Source organism: Bos grunniens, chromosome 10 (assembly GCF_055505025.1).
Source record: "Bos grunniens cultivar Pamir isolate PY7600 chromosome 10, Bosgru_T2T1.0, whole genome shotgun sequence".
Taxonomy (NCBI): domain Eukaryota; kingdom Metazoa; phylum Chordata; class Mammalia; order Artiodactyla; family Bovidae; genus Bos; species Bos grunniens.
The window spans coordinates 54,558,318-54,579,440 of NC_141174.1; the positions used below are offsets into that span (position 1 = coordinate 54,558,318).

The 21,123-nt window shown below is 39.1% G+C and overlaps 1 long non-coding RNA gene across 6 annotated transcripts in view; it reads right to left on the reverse strand.

Annotated features, from left to right (window-relative positions):
* Positions 1–1,914: 1,914 nt before the first annotated feature.
* The window catches only part of LOC147364553 (uncharacterized), a 202,635-nt gene continuing 183,426 nt past the window's right edge, over positions 1,915–21,123 (reverse strand). For 2 of the 6 annotated variants that reach the window (XR_015134660.1, XR_015134657.1), the window contains one exon: positions 1,915–2,470. This is a non-coding gene — a long non-coding RNA (uncharacterized LOC147364553). Of the gene's footprint in view, positions 2,471–3,826; positions 3,963–5,394; positions 5,428–21,123 lie in introns of those variants that run through there. The other 4 variants (XR_015134658.1, XR_015134665.1, XR_015134659.1 and 1 more) reach the window with 4 other exon arrangements.

A 21,123-nucleotide genomic window follows, 5' to 3' on the forward strand; every position in this document is an offset into this window, starting at 1 on the left:
ATACAAGAAAGAAAGAAAGTGAAGTCGCTCAGTCACGTCCGACTCTTTGCAACCCTGTGGACTGTAGCCCACCAGGCTCCTCCGTCCATGGGATTCTCCAGGCAAGAGTACTGGAGTGGGTTGCCATTTTCTTCTCCAGCAGTCTTCTGGACCCAGGGATCGAACCCAGGTCACATGCATTGCAGGCAGAGGCTTTAACCTCTGAGCCACCAGGACAGACCCCTGACATACAAGGGACTGACATAAAAATACTATTAATGCTTTAGTTTGAAAAATGTCAATATTTTAGTATAAAATCTATGATGAATCTTTTGAAAATTAACGTAAAGTTAGTTGTCTCTATGGAGATGTAAAGACTAGGCTTTATGTAGATTTAAAGAATAGCCTTTAAGTGATACTTGGTGGCCAAATATTGGAGAAATTCAGCTACATACTGAAGTCTTTCATGTTCAGTATGGAAAAATTCATGTCATTTGGTTCACTGTATTGTGAATATCACAGGTATTTTTTGATTACTTAGTAATGTGTACTTTATAACTGTTTCAAGAGGAATAAAACCAATAACAGTGACCAAGATAACAAAGTAAAGCCTGTAAACATAATAATAGAAATACTCCATAATAGAAAACCTGTGGTTCACTAGTTTCATTCACATTTTTTTTCCCCTGTGTGCAATTCAATGTTCTTTTTCTCTGATAATTGAAATCTTTGTTTAATTCTGCAAATTTTGAGCTAATATCTCTTCAACACTACCTTTCTGCAGTTCTGTCCTTTGTTTCTTGAACTTCTAATATATATTACAATTTCTTATTCTATTATCTATAAGTCCTAAATTGTCTTTCAAACTTTTTATTTTCTTTATCTCTACCTTCTGCAATCTGGATAAATTCTTCAGTACTATCTTTTCAATCATCAAATCTATTTTCAACTCCGTTGGTCAAAAGATGTTTAGTCTAAGTCTTATGAGTTCTTCCTTTCCATGGCTATATTTTTCAACTCTAGGATTTTTATTTGATTGCTTTGTTTTCTATCACTTCTTTACTATATGTATGATTGTCATTAATCTCTTCATAGATCTCAAACATATACATTTTGAAATTACTTTCAGATCCTTTTTTATATCCATTTCCTCAAAGTCAAATTATTTTGGTTGATGAGGTATCTTTCACAACTCAAATTCCCACATTAACTTTGACATTTTTACATGCAAGTTCATTTGTGTGAAAGTTTCATTATGCTTTTGTCTCTGATTTCAGTCTTATCCATTGGGTGGGTTTTTTTTTTTGGTTGCCTTCATAGAGGCTCTCAATGTACAGTCCCTCATTCAGAAATAGGTTTCATATTTGGAACCCCTAAATTCTTGTCCCATGGGACTAGATCTTTAATTACACAGTCATTCAGCAGACCCAGGTAAGAGTATAAACCTTTTCAACCTCAGTTCACTAGGAGAGCCCTACCCTAGAACCTTTCTCACAAAGTGACTCTAAATATGATCTGTAACCATGAATAGCTGTGTTTGATTCCTTTCTCCTGGAATGAACTCTGACTGCCTTTTTTCTGCTTCTATTCAGGAAGCAGAATAGAAGATCAAGGTTTTAGATGCCATTTGCCTTTGGGTATTTCTGATCTACATAAATGTTTGCCTACTTTTTTCAGTGATAGGTCTTTTAAAATTATTTCAATGGAAATATATTATTAGGCATGGTTACACATTTCTAGTATGAATGCACAAGTATGTATAGAGTTCTGTGATCACAACTTAATGTATTGAGTGAAGTTCAAAACTGTGACATAAAATGGCAACATGTTAGATTATTAGAAATGTGATTTAAGTATTAAATCTTTTAAAGATGCAATACTTTTAAATGTGAAATGAACGCTTAGGATCAAAATCAAAGGAAGTAATTAGGCATGTGCAAAAATTTTCCCCTTTATGATATTCATCACAGCAATATTTACAAACAAACGAAAACATAAATGATCAACAATAGAAAACTGTAGGAACAATGCATGCACACGAGGAATTTTCATACAGTTATTAAAACAGTTTACAAACAATTCTTTTAGTAGGATCCCATATATACATCTGTATATCTGCTGAAAGGGAATACAGCAAAACATTGAGAATACTAACCACAAAAGTGTGAAAATATGAGTCATTTAATTTTTCTTTCTTTTTTAACTTGTCTCTGTGTTATTTTTGTTTTTAACTAACTCTAAACTTTCTCAAGTTGGACACTTTGTTATCTGAGTGTTTATTTTCTTATCTGTAAAATAGTAACAGGCTCAGTCACTCAGTTGTGTCTGACTCTTCAGAACCCTATGCTCTGTAGCCCATCAGGCTCTTCTATCCATGGGATTTCTCAGGCAAGAATATTGGAATGGATCACCATTTCCCAGGGATCAAACCCATGTTTGCCATTTCTCCTGTATTGCAGGTGGATTCTTTATCCATGAGCCACTGAGGAACCTGTTAAACAGTAAAAAATACACTAAATCCTTCGTAACATTATTTGAGGATTAAGTAAGATAATTTACACACATCACGTCTGTACTTGTTTTGTATCTTGGAAAAGTGACTCTTCTATACAGTTCTATTTTCTTATGTATAAAACAGGAATAATTATACTATACTAAAAATCATAGGATTGTCAAAAGGATGGAATTCTGTGATTAGAGCAGTAACATGTAGGCAATGCTGCTGCTGTTGTTATTGCTGTTACTTTGCTGTTGTTTTTGCTATTGCTTTTAGCCCCTTCAGTGCCTCCCCCTTGAGAGCCTCAGTGGTCCTAACTCTCCTGTTCCCAGGGGTATACTTGAGAGTTGAAATGTTCATTGATAATAATAATTGAATGTTCCTCTTTTCCTGGTAATGAATTTATAAAAGGAATACTTACTATCATTAATATAAAAATTAATAAAAATCAATCATTAATATCATTAATTCTTAGTGAAGGGGGAGAGAAAATTGGAGTCTATGAGTCTTGGGGCATCCCCATCAGATTGTTGGCCCTTTCAGGGCTGAGGAAGGGTAGAAATGCCTGGGATAACATCTGGAGATTTTATAACTTGTACGCTTGTATTCAAGTACTGAAAGCTGACAAGTCTTGTAAGTCTTCTAGTAAATTAGAAATAATAATGAATTATAACTGAATAACAAAAGCAAACAATAACTCTGCTATATAATACCTTATTATATTTTGGAACAATTTATGTTCAATCACGCCAGGAGCTTTTATATAAAGGAAAATAGTGTTGACTAGTAGGTGTTTCCCATCCTCAGGAGTGAATATTTAAACAATCTCCATGGTGTAACTATGAACTCAGGAGATGTGAAATTGTATCCTTAAAAAGCATACCATGCTTCTTTGTTGGATCAATAAAAAATAAAAAGATATACTTTCAAAAGTGTGAAATAAAGAATAGGGTGTGACATTCAAGTTTGCAGAACAATGGTAATCATCTGATTATAAATCTTTTCCTCCTTCTCCCCAAAACATAAAATCAACAAAGAGAACAAATAAAACTACCCAAAAACAAAACACACCTTCTGCATTGCTAGGAAAAAGAAAACTCTACTGCCTTCAAATTATATAAGTAGGAAAAAAATGTCCAAGAGATCTTGCTGTTGATCCACTCCTGAAGCCTGTACATGCAAAGAGTGGACGAGGAAAGGCTTAAAAGATTCAGTGATAAAAAAGCAGATAAGAGTGGATGACTCAGAGGAAGCTCTGACAAAATCACCTACAAGAAAGAATGTACAGTACTTCCCTGGTGGTACAGTGAATAAGAATCCTCCTGCCAGTGCAGGGGACACAGGTTTGATCCCTGGTCCAGGAAGATTTCACGTGCCATGGAGCAACTAAGCTGATGCATCACAACTGATGAAGACTCCTCACTCCGGGGCCCATGATCCACAGCTGCGGAGCCTGTGTGCTGCAACTGCAGAAGCCTGTGCACCTCTGCAAAAGAGAAGCCACTGCAATGAGCAGCTCCTGCACCAAAATGAAGAGTAATTCCCACTCACCACCACAAGAGAAAGCGTGCTTGCAGCAACAAAGACCCAGCACAACCAAAAACAAATAATAAACAAAAATTTTTTAAAAATAGAAAAAGAAATAAAAACATATTTTAAAAAAGGAAAGCATAGCAATAAATGCAAAAATATGAACATAGATAAGGACCTGGTCATTCAAAGCCCAGGCTGTGAAGAAGGGGCTTAAGAGTGTTATAGAATCAGAAGTGTCAGCCTTGGAGAAATAGTGCTTCTGGAGGGGGAGTAGGTAAATATAGAGAAGGTGTTATCCCTTAGTGAAGATGCAGTGATGAAAAAAGAAGGAAATATGAGAAAAATTAAGGATTCTTAAGAAATGAAAGGGAAACTAAATATGAACTTCTCCGTCCACCAACAAAATCATAATTGAAAAACCTTCCCAAAGAAGACAAAGCTGATAGAGAAAGCTGTACTCTAATTAGAAAATCTATCCATGAAATAAATAGGGCTAATAAAAAAAAACTCTATCTATACAAAGTTACTACAAAAAGTCAAAGGATGTGAATAACATTCTGCTGCTGCTGAAAAATCCCCCCTACCCCAGTGAAACATAAATCTGAAAAAAACTTTAACACAGCATTCTAAATGGAATTAAATACCCTCAATCAAGATTAGGGGTGGGGGGAAAACTTGAATCAGAAATACAAAAGCTAAGAACCCAAATGGACAGAAAAAGGAAATATTAAACATAAGCTAATGGAACTCAGGAATGAAATAGAAGAAAAAGACAAAATAATATCAAAATACAAGTGTAATTTAAGAGTACTAAGGTAGGCAGGTAAACAACCAAGAGAATGAAAGCAAGATTAAGTAAGAAGTAAAACAGGTTAGAGAGAAACTGGTTGAAATGGAAGTCGGCAAAGGAGATTCTACATAAATATAATTGTGGTCTGAAGAAGAAACCTAAAACAATAGATCAGGTGTAATATTTAATACTAAAATCTAAAAAAAAAAAAAAAAAAGCATTTCTAAGAAAAATGGTGAATACTCATACATCTCAATACTGAATTACCAACGAGACTGACTATGAGGTGTTGCTTTCAGACACTGCTGGAAGCTTTATATGATACACAGCATATTCATTGCATGATTGCATGGTTTTTCTAAAGTCTGAATGATTATGAAACCCAAAACATAATTTCCCCAAGGGCTCTCCATAATGGATTATAGAGTGCTTCTACTACCATCATTGCTACGAGTTTTGCTAAGAAGTCCCCCAAATAAGAAAAGTTAGAGAAAGGGAGAATAATATATTGCCAATATTTTTTTTAATAGTGAAGAATTGAAAACAACTAAAACTTGCAGTAGAAAAACAATTACATAAAATAGAGTCTACTAACTTGATAAAATTTCTGTAGTTATTTATGATGATTCTGTAACAATAAAGGAAAAATACTACAATGTTAAGCAGAAAAAAATTAGGATATAAAATTCTAAACAGGTCAGAATTTAAAATATACTACTCTTTTTGGTAGTGCAAATGTTATGGATTAAGGGGACATATAAAAGAACAAAACAAGTGACTTGGGGAAATTGTAAGATTTTAGGTAATTATTTTCCTAATTTAAACAAGAAAATCTTCATGCTATTAAACTATTTAGGAAATAGCCAGGATGACTTTGAATTTAAGGTTGCCTGAAAATCAAGATGGACCGGTGATGGTGGAGAGTTCTGACAAAGTGTGGTCCATGGGAGGAGGGAATGGCAAACCACTTCAGTATTCCTGCCTTGAGAACCCCACGAACAGTATGAAAAGGCAAAAAGATAGGACACTGAAACATGAACTCCCCAGGTCGGTAGGTGCCCAATACTGGAGATCAGTGGAGAAATAACTCCAGAAAGAATGAAGGGATGGAGCCAAAGCAAATACAATACCCAGTGTGGATGTGATGGAAGCAAGGTCCAATGCTGTAAAGAGCAATATTGCATACGAACCTGGAATGTTAGGTCCATGAATCAAAGCAAATTGGAAGTGGACAAACAGGATATGGCAAGAGTGAATGTTGACATTCTAGGAATCAGTAAACTAAAGTGGACTGGAATGGGTGAATTTAACTCAGATGACCATTATATCTACTACTGTGGGCACGAATCCCTTAGAAGAAATGGAGCAGCCATCATAGTCAACAAGAGAGTCTGAAATGCAGTACTTGGATGCAGTCTCAAAAATAACAGAATGATCTCTGTTCGTCTCCAAGGCAAACCATTCAATATCACGGTAATCCAAGTCTATGCCCTGACCAGTAATTCTGAAGAAGCTGAAGTTGAATGGTTCTATGAAGACCTACAAGACCTTCTAAAATTAATAGCCAAAAAAGATGTCCTTTTCATTATAGGGGACTGGAATGCAAAAGTAGGAAGTCAAGAAACACCTGGACGAACAGGCAAATTTGGCCTTGGAGTACAGAATGAAGCAGGGCAAAGGCTAATAGAGTTCTGCCAAGAGAATGCACTAGTCATAGCAAACACCCTCTTTCAACAACACAAGAGATGACTCTACACATGGACATTACCAGATGGTCAACACCAAAATCAGATTGATTATATTCTTTGCAGCTAAAGATAGAGAAGCTCTATACAGTCAGCAAAAACAAGACTGGGAGCTGACTGTGGCTCAGATCACGAAGTCCTTATTGCCAAATTCAGACTTAAATTGAAGAAAGTAGGGAAAACCGCTAGACCATTCATGTGTGACCTAAATCAAATCCCTTATGATTATACAGTGGAAGTGAGAAATAGATTTAAGGGACTAGATCTGATAGACAGTGCCTGATGAACTATGGACTGAGGTTTGTGACATTGTACAGAAGACAGGAATCAAGACCATCCCCATGGAAAATAAATGCAAAAAAGCAAAATGGCTGTCTGAGGAGCTGTTACAAATAACTGTGAAAAGAAGAGAAGCCAAAAGCAAAGGAGAAAAGGAAAGACATACCAATTTGGATGCAGAGTTCCAAAGAATAGCAAGGAGAGATAAGAAAGCCTTCTTCAGTGATCAGTGTAAAGAAATAGAGGAAAACAATAGAATGGTAAAGACTAGAGATCTCTTCAAGAAAATTAGAGAAACCAAGGGAATATTTCATGCAAAGATGGGCTCAATAGAGGACATAAATGGTATGGACCTAATACAGAAGCAGAAGATACTAAGAAGAGGCGGCAAGAATACACAGAAGAACTATACAAAAAAGATCTTCATGATCCAGATAATCACAATGGTGTGAGAACTCATCTAGAGCCAGACATCCTGGAATGTGAAGTCAAGTGGGCCTTAGGAAGCTTCACTATGAACAAACCTAGTGGAGGTGATGGAATTCCAGTTGAGCTATTTCAAATCCTACAAGATGATGCTGTGAAAGTGCTTCATTCAATATGCCAGCAAATTTGGAAAATTCAGCAGTGGCCACAGGACTGGAAAAGGTCCATTTTCATTTCAATCCCAAAGAAAGGCAATGCCAAAGAATGCTTGAACTACCACAATTGCACTCTTCTCACATGCTAGCAAAGTAATGCTCAAAATTCTCCAAGTCAGGCTTCAACAATACATGGACCGTGAACTTCCAGATGTTCAAGCTGGTTTTAGAAAAGTCAGAGGAACCAGAGATCAAATTGCCAACATCCGCTGGATCATCAAAAAAGCAAGAGAGTTTCAGAAAAACATCTATTTCTGCTTTATTGACTATGCCAAAGCCTTTGACTGTGTAGATCGCAATAAACTGTGGAAAATTCTGAAAGAGATGGGAATACCAGACCACCTGACCTGCCTCTTGAGAAATCTGTATGCAGGTCAGGAAGCAACAGTTAGAACTGGACATGGAACAACAGACTAGTTCCAAATAGGAAAAGGAGTACATCAAGGCTGCATATTGTCACCCTGCTTATTTAACTTATATGCAGAGTACATCATGAGAAACGCTGGGCTGGAGGAAGCACAAGCTGAAATCAAGATTGCCGGGAGAAATATCAATAACCTCAGATATGCAGATGATACCACCCTTATGGCAGAATGTGAAGAACTAAAGAACCTCTTGATGAAAGTGAAAGAGGAAAGTGAAAAAGTTGGCTTAAAGCTCAACATTCAGAAAACTAAGATCATAGCATCCAGTTGTATCACTTCATAGCAAATAGATGGAGAAACAGTGGAAACAGTGGCAGACTTTATTTTTTGGGGCTCCAGAATCACTGTAGATGGTGACTGCAGCCATGAAATTACAAGACGCTTCCTCCTTGGAAGAAAATCTATGACTAACTTAGATAGCATATTAAAAAGCAGAGACTTTGCCAGCAAAGGTCTGTCTAGTCAAAGCTATGGTTTTTCCAGCAGTCATGTATTGGACTATAAAGAAAGCTGAGTACCAAAGAATTGATGCTTTTGAACTGTGGTGTTGGAGAGGATTCTTGAGAGTCCTTGGACTGCAAGGAGATTAAGTGAGTCAATCCTCAAGGAAATCAGTCCTGAATATTCATTAGAAGGACTGATGCTGAAGCTGAAACTCTAATACTTTGGCTACTTGATGCAAAGAACTGAGTCATTGGAAAAGACCATGATGCTGGGAAAGATTGATGGCAGGTGGAGAAGGTGATGACAGAGGATGAGATGGTTGGATGGCATCACCAACTCAATGGACATGAGTTTGAGCAAGCTCCGGGTATTGGTGATGTATAGGGAAGCCTGGTGTGCTACAGTCCATGGGGGTCGCAAAGAGTCAGAGACGACTGAGTCACTGAACTGAACTGAACTTCTCTGTGTGGTAGAATTTACCTGTGAAGCTGTCTGAGCCTGGATTTTTGCTTTTGGGGAGGTTTCTGTTTTTCATTACTGATTCAATTTCATTACTATTAACTGGTCTGTACATATTTTTTATTTCTTCCTCATTTAGTCTTGGGAGATTGTATATTCTAGAAATTTGCTCATTTCTTCTATGTTGTCCATTTTATTAATATAGTTGTTTATAGTAAAATCTTATGATTTTTGTATTTCTTTGGTGTCAACTGTAACTTTTTTTAATTTATGATTTTATTGATTTGGGCCATCTCTATCTTTTTTTGATGAGTCTGGCTAAAGGTTTGTCAATTTTGCTTATCTTTCCAAAGAACCAGCTCTTAGTTTCATGGATCTTTTCCATGATTTTATTAAATTCTATTGGTTAGATTAAATTTAAAAGTTTTTGCACAGCAAAGGTAACCATCAGCAAAAGGGAAAGACAGCATACTACATGACAGCAAATATTTGCAAATGATATGACCACAGAATATATAAATAGCTCATACAACTCAGTATCACAAAAACGAACAACCTGATTATAAAATGAGCAGACAACCTGAATGGACATTTTCCCAAAGAAGACATACAGATGGCCAACAGGCATATAAAAACATGCTCAATACTGCTAATCATGAGAGAAACGCAAGTCAAAACCAATGAGATATCACCTTAAACTTATCAGAATGGCTATCGTGAAAAAGACCACAAATAAACAGTGTGGAGTTTCCTCAAAATATAAAAAAGAACTACCACATGATCTAGCAATTCCACTCTTGCATATATATCCAAAGAAAATGAAATTATAAATTAAAAAAGACATGCATGCCAATGTTTATAGTAGCATTATTTACAATGGCCAATATATGAAAATGACTGTGTCCATCAACAGGTAAATGGATAAAGAAGGTCCATCTAGTCACGGCTATGGTTTTTCCACTGGTCATGTATGGATGTGAGAGTTGGACTGTGAAGAAGGCTGAGGGCCAAAGAATTGATGCTTTTGAACTGTGGTGTTGGAGAAGACTCTTGAGAGTCCCTTGGACTGCAAGGAGATCCAACCAGTCCATTCTGAAGGAGATCAGCTCTGGGATTTCTTTGGAAGGAATGATGCTAAAGCTGAAACTCCAGTACTTTGGCCACCTCATGCCAAGAGTTGACTCATTGGAAAAGACTCTGATGCTGGGAGGGATTGGGGGCAGGAGGAGAAGGGGACGACAGAGGATGAGATGGCTGGATGGCATCACTGACTTGATGGACACGAGTCTGAGTGAACTCCGGGAGTTGGTGATGGACAGGGAGGCCTTTCGTGCTGCGATTCATGGGGTTGCAAAGAGTCGGACACGACTGAGTGACTGAACTGAACTGAACTGAACTGAGTGTATAAATATATATACAGTGAAATACTAGTAATTCATTAAAAAGAATAAAATTATGCCATTTGCAACAACATGGATGGACCAGGAGGGTATTATTCTTAGTGAAATAAGTCAGGCAGAGAAAGACAAATACTGTATATTATCATTTATATGTGGAAATGATATAAATTCAGCAAAGTAGTGGATATAATAAAACAGAAACAGACACACACACAGAGAAGAAGCTAGTGGTTTTCAGTGGGGAGAGGAAGAGGGAAGGGCAATGTAAGTTTCTACACCTGAAATTAATACAATATTGTTAATCAATTATTCTTCAAGTTTTAAAAAAGATTAGAAGGGTCAATTATATGTAGAAATCATAAAAGAGGCAATTATTCTGTCAAAGTCTCTTGGTCTTCCTGGTTAGTCTAACACTTGCACCATCAGACCTGTGGACTCACATACTCACTGTGGTCACCATGCTTCAGGAATAGGCCTGTCCCTAACATTTGCTGGGTCTGCGGCATGAATGTAAGTGGAGGCCTACATATAACACGTCCAAATATTTAAAGGCATCAGATGTCTAATGAACATTTAATCAATTATGTTTTGACAAATAATGACAGAACTGAAAAATATGTGAAAATTTATGGGTTTTGTCTGACTAAAAATAAGAAAGTTATTGAAGATAATTTAATAACTGCCTATGCCTGAGTGGTCTTTTCAGAGAAGGCAATGACACCCCACTCCACTACTCTCGCCTGGAGAATCCCATGGGCGGAGGAGCCTGGTAGGCTGCAGTCCATGGGGTCGCTAAGAGTCAGACACGACTGAGCGACTTCACTTTCACTTTTCACTTTCATGCATTGGAGAAGGAAATGGCAACCCACTCCAGTGTTCTTGCCTGGAGAATCCCAGGGACGGGGAGCCTGGTGGGCTGCTGTCAGTGGGGTCACACAGAGTCTGACATGACTGAAACGACTTAGCAGGAGTAGCGGCAGAGTGGTCTTTTGATGAGTTTTCAGTGCTTAGAAGATTAATAAGATACCAACACATACATTTAATAAATTAGGTATCAATTCCATGTAATTTATTTTTCTGGTCTTTATACACAAAATCATTTAGTTATGATATGTTATCATCAAGTTTGTGATTGAAATGGTGTCCTATGACAGTCATGATCTAGACGATTACAAAGATAAAAGAAAATTATATTTGATCATACAAAATGCAATCGATGTAGAAAATGGCATCCCAACAAATCCTTCACTGCAGTGGACCTCTGAGTGACAATGCCTACAGACCATGGACATCACAACATATAGGCTGGATATTGCACGACTGCCTTTCTGCCCAGGCTGTCTGAGGCCCTCCAGAGACTGGTAATGTGGGCCAGGGACTTCCTTACTTAGTTTACATCAGCTGTCTTTGAAGTGTTTCTCACCAGTCCAAGAAAAGCAGGAAATCAGTTTAGCAGAGGGAAATAAGCAGATGGACAGAGTCATTTATTTTGAGGGGAACTCTGTGCTGTTTGAATTAAAGTAATGAGCACTTTACGAAGCAGTGAAGCTGTTTTTACATTTCATTTGAGTAATTCAAGATGTAAACAGAGCCCCATGGCAGATGAGCAGTTCCAAACTTCTTAGCTTTTGAATATTCTAATAAAGGACTGGAGAAGGGAATATCCTTCCTCTTACAGAAGCCATAATGATAATAGTATTAATAGTAATAATGATGATAATGCTCTCAAAAATAGCATCTTCTTACTGAGCATTAAGGGGCTTCCCAGGTGGTGCCAGTGGTAAAGAACCTGCCTGCCAATGCAAGAGACGTAAGAGACACAGATTCAATCCTTGGGTTGGAAAGATCCCCTGGAGTAGAAAATGGCAACCCACTCCCATATTCTTGCCTGGAGAATCCCATGGACAGAGGAGTTTGGTGGGTTGCAGTCCATAGGGTCACAAAGAGTAGGACTGAAGCGACTTAGCATGCATGCACACATTGAGCATTATGACATACAGGCCCCATGTAAGACACTTCTGTACACATGATCTTTAATCCTCCTCATACCTCTACAAATTCCTACTTAAAGATGACAAAACTGAGTCCCAGAAATTGAGAGATTTGTTATGGTGTCAGAGCTGGTAAGTGCTGGCACTGGGATCTGAACCCACTTCTCTGTGATTCTAAAAGTCTCACTCTTTCTGCTGTCATAGACTGAGGAGGTTCTGCTGTCTCCCATCCTCCACTTCAGCATGTTTGCTTTGCTTTTGCTTGAACTTTGCTTTGTTATTGATGCTCTGCAGCTAAACTGACAAGCAAGGCAATAGCCTGTATTCTGGCTCGGGTTCCAATAGCTCCTAGTTTAGGATATTCAGTAACTTACCTAATGTTTTCAGGCTTTACTTTCCCATATTTTAAAGGAGCTAATGTTATCCTTCCCACCTACGGTAGTGAATGAAAAAGCATTCTTGTTTTTTTTTGTAGACTCTGCTAGGTCAAAAGTACAATTATGTGACAAGTTATTCACGTGGTATTAATTATAGCACAGCATAGTACAGAATAGAATAGATGAGTATAAGCTAAGCTAAGTCACTTCAGTCATGTCTGACTCTGTGAGACCCCATAGACGGCAGCCCACCAGGCTCCCCCGTCCCTGGGATTCTCCATGCAAGAACACTAGAGTGGGTTGCCATTTCCTTCTCCAATGCATAAAAGTGAAAAGTGAAAGTCAAGTCGTTCAGTCGTATCTGACTCTTAGCGACCCCATGGACTGCAACCCACCAGGCTCCTCCATCCATGGGATTTTCCAGGCAAGAATACTGGAGTGGGGTGCCATTGCCTTCTCCAATAGATGAGTACAGTATGTATTAAATACTAGTATAGTATAGCACAGAACAGATGGGAATAGTACATATTAAATACTAGTTTAGTATAGTACAGAATAGGTGAGTATATTATGTATTTAATACTAGTATAGTACAGTACCAGAGAAGGCGATGGCACCCCACTCCAGTACTCTTGCCTGGAAAATCCCACGGATGAAGGAGCCTGGTGGGCTGCAGTCCATGGGGTCGCTAAGAGTTGGATACTAGTATATATAGTACAGAACAGACAAGTATAGTATGTATTAAATACTAATATAGTACAGTATAAAGAACAGCAAGGTACCTTCTGTGCAATGTTCTCTGCTTGCTAACATTACATTGTGGGGGAGTAAATTATCTTAAAATGTACATTTTAAAAGCAGAGAACACATTCATATATCACATAACAATAATTTGCATTCACTAAGTTCTACAAGAATTTATTTATTGGGTACAAACCGGGTATAAATAAATAAGAATTTATTTATTTTTTATATGCATCAGACTCTATAGTAAGAACAGGGTCAGAAGGTGAGAAGAGGAGAGATGTGAGAAAGTCATATTCTCCAAAACCAGTTCTAAAGATCTCCTGGCCTTTGGTACCTATGTTCTCGGGCTGCTATCTGAACATCTTGGGTGACAGCTATTGCTCCTGCTACACAGGCCTAGAAGTTCAAACTTCAGAACCCCAGTGGTTCTGAGAAGCAAACTGAGTATACTGCATCGTGGTGTGACTCCATGAAGTCTGGGATGCTGACTGTCTTATTCAACTCTGTATCCTTGGTACCAAGCATTACTATGTGGGGCAAAACAGGTGCTCAATATATGTTTGCTAATGAATATTTAATACATTTAATAATACAGTGCTCTGCATTCACCAAAACAGGTTAAAAATGCATTTAGAGACATAAGGAGAAATTTGCTATTATTATTAATTGAAAAATGATTAAGCAGTAAGTATGATACTATCTTGGGCTTTCTTGGTGGCTCAGTGGTAAAGAATCTGTCTGCCAATGCAGGAGATGTGGGTTGGATCCCTGGCTTAGGAAGATCCCCAGGAGAAGGAAACGGCAACCCACTCCAGTATTCTTGCCTGGGAAATCCCTTGGACAGAGAAGCCTGGCGGGCTACAGTCCATGGAGTTGCAAAGAGTTGGACATGACTTAGTGACTAAACAACATCAATAACATATTCTATCTTCCTTTTGCAAGAGAAATATATTTAAGTACAGAGAAGCACATATACCTACATACACCCAGAAGAATTCCTAGACAAAATATTGGCAGTGTTTATATCTCGGCAGTGAGACTTTTAGATGTCCTTAAGTTTGATTTCATTATCTTTACCTTCTTAATTGATAATAACTATTGTTGTTGTTGTTTAGTTGCTAAGTTGTGCTCACCTCTTTGAGACCCCATTGACTGTAGCCTGCCAGGCTCCTCTGTCCATGGGACTCTCTTTCCACAGTGATATCCCCTTGGGGTTTGACCTCTTAAAACAAGAAAGGGAGAATTGATTGGTTTTGAAGACCTCTGATAGTTCTCGTCTATGATCTGAGGGGCACTCCTGCCCTGGGGACAAGGGATCCTGTACTTCCACCCTGAGCTCAGCCAAAGATCCAGAGTTTTCACAGAAACATTCTTGAAATGAAAATATGTTCAGCATATATTGTTATGAGGGGAAAAAATACAAAGCGAATTTTTAACAAAGATTCACTTTGGGAGGTCAGGTGATAGAGATATCCAGAGCAAGAGGATGTTGAAGGTTGACTTCCTGGGATTGGAAGACCTCTGCTCTGTAGGTATGCATGGTCTGCTCACGTAGACCTCAGGGACGATGGGGTGAAATGGGTATTGTGCAACTTTCTAGAGGACTTTTTGTGAGTACTATATTATACATGTATGTATATAAAGCACTTCAGTCAGGTCAGTTCAGTCACTCAGTCATTTCCAACTCTTTGAGACCCCATGAACTGCAGCACCCCAGGTTTCCCTGTCCATCGCCAACTCCTGGAGCTTGCTCAAACTCATGTCCATTGAGCATAGGGGTTGATAAGCATAGAGGACTACAGTAGCTATGGCTACTGTAACTTGTAAATGGGATCCACAACTTTCATTTTTTGCCTCTTACTGCACTGACCATTCCACTCCTGCCTCCTGGGCTGCTGCTTTGACTTTAAACCTCCTCCTATCACTTTCCTATACCTAACACCTTCCTTCTTTGTATGCAGAGATAGCATGACACAGGGAGGCCAGTGGGATGCACATGGTTAACCAGGGCAGAAAGTATACAGTGTCAATATTTAGAGTGGCACTATTTGACCGACAGTGGTTTTTCCCTCTGCAGAGTAATTACTCTGTGTTTGGACTCTCAGTTTTCATAAAAGAAACTTGGCTTGCTAGCGATTACATATACCAAATGAACCTAAGCTTGAGTAAATGTTGAATAATGAATTAAAATGAAATTGCTGCTTGTGACGGGCCTTCCATGACTTTGTGTGGTTTTGGAGGCAATCATGCTTATGTCAGCCTCCTTGAACATCAGAGATGTCACACGCAACAACCTGGTCAGTGCTCCACTTGGCTGAAAGATGGAGAAAGTTCTAGAGATAAACAGAGGCTTTTTCTTTATTCCCCTGACTGCAAATATAAGCTGTCTAAATCTTCATACTTAGGTGCCAGAAACTCTCATAGGACAGGGTCTTCAGAGTCGCTCTCAGATCTGTGACACACAGCTGCTGAATGTTGACATCACAGATTGGAAAGGGTTACATGTCTCAGGACACACCCGAGGGTATTTAATATTTAGCTTTCAAACATGCAAATAGAATGGAACTGGTAAAAGTCACTTTATCCAAAACCCCTCAAAAATATTTAAAGTCCCCATGTCCTTAAATTTGATTTGATTCTATAAGATCTGGACAATCTCCCCTACAGATCACTAAAGAGGCAAAAAATAGGGGTCACATAATATCTGGAGTAAACGTGAGTTTAGTCCTTGGGCAAGTAAAGAGGGAGATAGAGACAATGAGCAGAGGATCCTCTGGGAGAGATGCTGAGGGGTGAGGTGGGGATAGTTTATCCTGGGGGTGGTAGAAAATACACCTAACCTAGTTGGAATTAAGAGAGAGCTTGGTTCTGACCTGTAGACAGACAATCCATGATTGGGTTAATCAAAATATATATGCTTTTTAGAACAAAGATCTTTGCTGAAAGGAGGATTATTGTGTTTTCCTTAGACCCCAGCCCTGTCTCTAAACCCAAATTTCAGGGCCTTCCAATCTCTGCTCAAAGGCATTTTCTGCCATCACCCAAGGGAGCTGAGTTGGAAAATGAGCTCTTTTAACTCACTTCAATTTGGAAAGTATTTCTTGTGCATCTTTCGTGCTACTAGAAACTGGGGAGACACAGGTGAAGATGCTGTCCTTACACTCAAGGAGGTCACAGGGAGGTGGATGCCCAGTGAACAATGAGCTCCTCTTGTGGGCTAAATGAAAAATCAGAGGAATGTCCCCAGGTTAGCATGTTGCAGTGGACAAAAGACTGTACCTGCTCTGGGATGTCTGTTTAAGACTCTGAGGAGCAGCAATGTAATTGCAGGCGCTGGGAGTAGGTGGGAGCAGTAGGAGGTAGGTAGGGTTGCCAGATTTAGCAAATAAAAATAAAGAACACCAAGGTATATTTGAATTTCAAATAAACAACAAATACTTTTTTTAGCATAAGTATGTCCCATGCAATATACTAAATTTGGGGGGTTATTTATCTGAAATTCAAATTTAACTGAGAACCTTGGATTTTAGCTGGCAACCTTAATGGCACAGGACATGTCTTGAACTTTTACTTGCTTAGCATTTCACCAAAGACTGAGACAATGTCAAGGTAGAAAGGCTTCCTCAAAGGAGGTCTCATCCAAGGGCAGGGTTTTGAAGACTGAAAATTAGTACCTAGGTCTTAGTTATTTAAAGTGTGGTCTATAGACCAGCAACAAAACATTACTTGGAAACTTTTGGAAATGCCAAATCCCAGACATAACTCCAGATCTTGGGAATCAGAATCTGCATTTTAACTAGATTCCTGGCAACACATTGACATCTGAGAATCTCTGGTCTAGGCAAGAAGGAGTAGAAGGTAAGAAAGTACGTAAAAAAATAAATGGCATGAGCAAATGCACAGACACTTAAAATAGCGTGGTGGTTTCCACATGGAAAATCAGCTATTTGTTTGATCCTCTACACGCAGCCTTAAGGCTATCTGTCTATCTGGCTGTGATGGATCTTAGGTATATACTTGGAGTCTTTGTTGCATCATGCAGGATCTTTCACTACAGCTTGTAGGCTCTGGAGTGCTGGGGCTCAGTAGTCATGACACCCAGGCTTAGTTGTTCAATGGCATGTGGGATCCTAGTTCCCTGACCAGGGATTGAACCTGAATTCCTTTGCACTGGAAGGCAGATTCTTAACCACTGGATCACCAGAGAAGTCCTAGCCTTAATGCGATTTTGCACTTTATTTTTTGCAGAGTTATTTTTCTTCCCATCTCCATTATAGGAAGCATGAGGGCCCATTATTCTTACTTAGCAGGTGATGAATAGTGAAAAATGTATAGATATAAAACTTCATTACAACATTAAAATTAAGCTAAATTATTTTCACTCATGTTCAAAAAGTACATGAAAAGTTAGTATGTAGGGTGCACTGTTTTGTACCCTCTGCAGAGTGAATAATTTTACTGCCTATTAGGTGGTGTTTCTACATTTTACAAATGAGGAAGCTAAGATCTTAAGATGTTGAGTACTTATAAGTTTCAAAGGTAGGCTTTTAACCCAGGAACATTTGATTCCCCCAAACTATGCTTTTTTCCCAACACTTTCAGATAATTGTAAACAAGGTGAATTAAAAAAAATTTTTTAATGGAAAATTAAGGTTAAACACATTCAGCTTTGGATATTTAGATATATCAGGAGGCAGGTTTCTCAGGCTTGGGTTTGGTATTTGGGAAGAGGGCAGCATTAACTTGTTCATTGCAACCATATATCCTGTGTGTATGTATATTGATGGCCTCATTACTAGCCTAACATTTTCCCTTCTGTTCATTTATCTTAATTTCACCCTTCCTTCAAGGCCCTCCTAAGACCCTTTCTCCCTCAAAAGGCCTTCCTCCACAATCGGAGTTCACAGGGAGCCCTAGCTCCAGCCCCTCCTCCCAGTTCTTTGTTCTTAATTGATTATGTCTGTGGATCTTAACTTCCCCCTCACCATGGAATCTTTTTAAAAAATACAATAAATATTATGCACAAGCCCCATGTGAAAAAGGAAGTGGAGTTCTGAAATATCCTAGACCCTCCATACTCAGCTCCCCTCTCATCTCCCAAAGAATACTTGGGACACTTGGGGAACATATTTTTGAAGGAAATGGATCTGTGTTACTTGCACTGTCTCCATTTGTTTTCCTTTCCACAACTATCTTCCTAAGTAAATTAAAGTCCCTTGAAGATAGAGGATACTGATTATTATGGGTACCACCTAATTCAAATCCCAAAATGCAGCTCATGTACTCCTGGGCAAAAGAGGGTAGAATATCTGAAGTCCAATCATGAAAAACCTAAATTATGATCATTTTATATTTTGTGTGTCCTCCCATAATTCATAGTATAGTTTCTTCCAAGTAAAATATGTTTAATCAATTCCATACATGCTGATTAATTGACTGCTATATGGAGTTAAGTGTATCATTTTAATCTTGTTGGCTGAACTTATATTTATTTAAATTGTATAAATTGACTGTACTCTTTATAATAGCATGCTGTCAGTGAAAAATGTTTTTTAAAACTTAGAAATAGTAGGAATAAGAGCAACCTACATGCAGACAGCAAAATAGCTGCCATCCAATTTATAGGTTGTGGTGCTTCTGTAGAAATAAATATGTAGCTAGACATAGTGAATTATACACATCTAAATTCTGAGAGGGCCTTTTCATCTGAATATACTCCTTGCTTAAGGATTTAAAGTTTCTTCTGATACCTTGCTGCTGCTGCTAAGTCACTTCAGTCGTGTCCGACTCTGTGTGACCCCATAGACTGCAGCCCACCAGGCTCCTCTGTCCCTGGGATTCTCCAGGCAAGAATACTGGAGTGGGTTGCCATTTCTGATACCTTAATGGTAAGTAATTAAATCCAATAAGATAGGTAATCACTATAATGAAAACATTGCCGAAAATTCTGATGGACACATGAATTGGCATCTTAGTTTTAAATGGAAGGCTCTGTCACAAGGAAAATTGGAGTTTCTCCAAAGTTAGGTGGGACAACTAGAATGCTCATGCAGCCATTTGTCTATTTATTCACCAAACATTTATTGATCAACTTAAGAATGCCAGGCACCTTGCTGAACACAGGTGGTTATGCTGTAACGTAATACATGTATTCCTAAAAAGCCTCATATTCTGTTAAAAAAAAAAAAAATAACGGAACTTGGAAGTAAAATAAAGTTAGAACAGACTACTCGAGACCTAGGTGATTTGGGAATTTTCCTGGTGGTCCAGTGGTTAAGAATCTGCCTGCCAGTACAAGGGACACGGGTTTGATCCCTGCTTCAGGAAGATCCCACATGTCACGGGGCAACTAACTTTGGGGGCAACTATGCCCGAGTGCCGCAACTAGTGAAGCCCACATGCCCTAGAGCCCATGTCCACAGCAAGAGATGCCACTGCAATGAGAAGCCCGCACACTGCAACTAGAGAATTGCCCCCACTCACTACGACCAGAGGAAGCCCGCAGGCAGTGACGAAGACCCAGCGCAGCCAAAAATGAACAAACAAATAAACAACCTAGGCAATTTTGGAACCAGAGCATTAATAAACACAAGTAACAATAAATAAGGTATTCTAAAAAATACAGCATAGTTAAAAAGACATGCTAGATTTCTGAAAAACTAGAATAAATGCTTATTAAATAAGTAGTTTTCTAAAGACAATATTATTAATACTTGGTAGAAGTGCGTGTGAGGTGTAAGGGAGGTGGGGCTGCTCAGTTATGGAGGTAGGGCCAAGGCTATGGAGGATCCTGCTACAGATACTCTCAATACAGTATGAAGACGGAGCCAAGAGGAAGAGTGAGGTGGGGTAGCTTAGCTTTCCCACAAACAGACCTCGAGATGAGGATCTGTATGCAGGGAGTTTACTGAGAAGTGACCTCAGGAAGCATAACACGGGAGGAGAGCAGTGAAACAGGGAAGGGAGGAAAATCACTTCCTTTTATTAAGTGGTCTCACTGAGGAGCCACTGCAGTGGGTAACTGGGACTCAACCCCAAGTGAGACCCTGGTGGGTGGCAGATCACTCCTCAGGCACTAATTCCTTGGCACTTCTTGTCAAATACACAAGCCACGCACTACCTTTCAGAAGGCAGAGACTACCCTCAGTGAGAGACAGTCAGACCGTGATTGACCGGTCCTGCAATCCTTTGCAAGCGACCCTAGTAGAAGTATGTAGGCTGGAAGGATCCTGGCAGGAAACCTGCAGGGCCTCTGAGGGGACAAATGGGGATTCTACACCCTGAGGCGACTTGGCTTCGGGTTCAGCACGGTGTTCTTCTGTGGCTTGCTAGAGTCACTGTCTCAGCCTGCACTGGTGCTGTTTGGTGGAACAAGACTAAAGAGTTAGATGAAATGCCTACAAACCAATGAGACTTCCACTTGACACAGACACCATAACTGTGCATGAGCCCATGTGCATCACAGAGACCACGTGCTATACAAGAACAGATGGTACTGGATTACTGCCTTTGAGTAAGATTCCGAACAGTCCTTGATGGCAAGAAACTTCCAGTCTAGTGAGAGAGACAGGAGTTCACAGCTCAGTGAGGTGCATATTGTGGCAGAAGATGTTTCAAAATGTTAGGCATCTTCCGAGGGAGTCCCCTGTTCATTCCCGGGAGACCAGGGAAGAGACAGTTAAGTTCAGTCCTGATGGATAACCAACAGGGAGATGGGAAGGACAGAGGAAGAGAAGCTTAGGTGAAATCACAAGTGAGGAGTCAGGGTGAACTTCCAATGTCTGTTGGGAAGCCTTGCCTCCCACTTCCATGAAGG